At 38.7% G+C, this 1,469-nt stretch overlaps 1 pseudogene; it reads right to left on the bottom strand.

The window, feature by feature from the left end:
* Nucleotides 1-567: 567 nt before the first annotated feature.
* Nucleotides 568-924, bottom strand: LOC102849268 (annotated as a pseudogene).
* Between the last annotated feature and the right edge of the window lie 545 nt (nucleotides 925-1,469).

Raw genomic sequence — 1,469 nt, 5'->3', positions numbered from 1 at the left:
TTAATAATAAACTTTTTTAAAAGCAAATAATCATCATAAAATTTCTCCACTGAGTTTTTAAAAATCTAAGCCCCAACTAGAGAAAAGCTCATCTTTAAGAAATAAGATGTGTATGGGATTTTTATCAAATGGAATAGATTGTAAATGGTTTCATAAAAACCCACAAACTTTTCAAATAAATCTTATCTTGGACTATAAGGGACTAAGACGGTACAGAATAAAAATTGACTTTCTAACTTCTGAACTTTTATTGTCAGAAAATACGCTGAGACTCAGACATGGTTTGTTAGGCTAGGGTTTTTTGGGGGGTGGGGTATTTTTTTTTATTTTATTATGTGTGTGTGTGTATACTGTCAAATCAGATCTGACTGGTACAGGAGGAGATAGCCCCTCCTTCTCCAGCAGAGGATCTGGTGGATTCAAACTGCGTACCTCTGGGATTGCAGTGCAAATTCTTTGCCACTAGGCCACCAGAGGAGGACGAGTATTTTTTAATGACTGAAATAGAAGATTTAAAATCTCAGCTTCTAGAAGAAGCATTTGTTTTTGCCTGTCTTGTACCTCTCCTCAAACTTGATCTTGGCTTCCCTGCCTTGCCTTGCATTTAAGAGCAGGGTCTCTGAAGACATCCTTGTTAACAACAGTTTTGTTCAAGGGGATATCCACAGAGTTCCTTGTGGGTATGAGGTGATTGTAGTTATAAACTTTCATGAAGGACTTGATCTTTGACTTCTTGGCAATTTTCTTCTTGCCCATGGCAGCTGTCACTTTTTGGTGATAGACGTCAATTCCAGCTACCAGAGTGTGTCTGTATGGGGTGGCCGAGGTACCATCATCAGTGTTCTTGATGATGACGGCTTTGCGTCCAGAGTGACCTCCGACCAGGACCAGCAGCACCTTCTCTGGCTTCATAAATTTCCCCATTTTGACAGCAAACACCCAGACTGACAACAAAAAGGGAGACTCAGAAATTTGATGGTGGATCACTATGACTTGAAATCAACTCAATAGCAGTGAATTTGGGTTTTGAGTTTAAAAAAACAATATTTATTTTTGCTGGACATAAATAAAATTCAAGCTAAATATATTACTAGCGTTGAGGACTGTCCTTCATAGGATTGCTATGAGTTGCCTGCGACTCGACGCACTTAACAACAACAAATATATTACTAGGAAATATGGGTTGTATTTCATAGAAAAGAGAGGAAGGTTTTTTGTGTGTTTTAATGACTATCCAAATGTTTTTGAAAGTAGGGATCATGGCAAAGTATGGGGAACATTGAGAAGAGAGGGAATTCCAGAGCTTTTGTGTTCACGTGGAACCTGTACCACGTGAACCTGTGTTCATGTGAAACCAGACGCAGTTGTTGGAACACAAAAAGGAGATATTGCACGGTAAAATCAGGAAAAGCGATGCCAGGGCTGTATGTTTTTACCTTCTTTGTTAAAATATGTATCCTGAGCAAATA

The sequence above is a fragment of the Elephantulus edwardii genome, unplaced genomic scaffold (assembly GCF_000299155.1).
Source record: "Elephantulus edwardii isolate Elephantulus edwardi_28Jun2011 unplaced genomic scaffold, EleEdw1.0 scaffold00009, whole genome shotgun sequence".
NCBI lineage: Eukaryota > Metazoa > Chordata > Mammalia > Macroscelidea > Macroscelididae > Elephantulus > Elephantulus edwardii.
The sequence above is the reverse complement of the archived record's forward strand: the minus strand, read 5'-3'. Positions and strand labels throughout refer to the sequence as shown.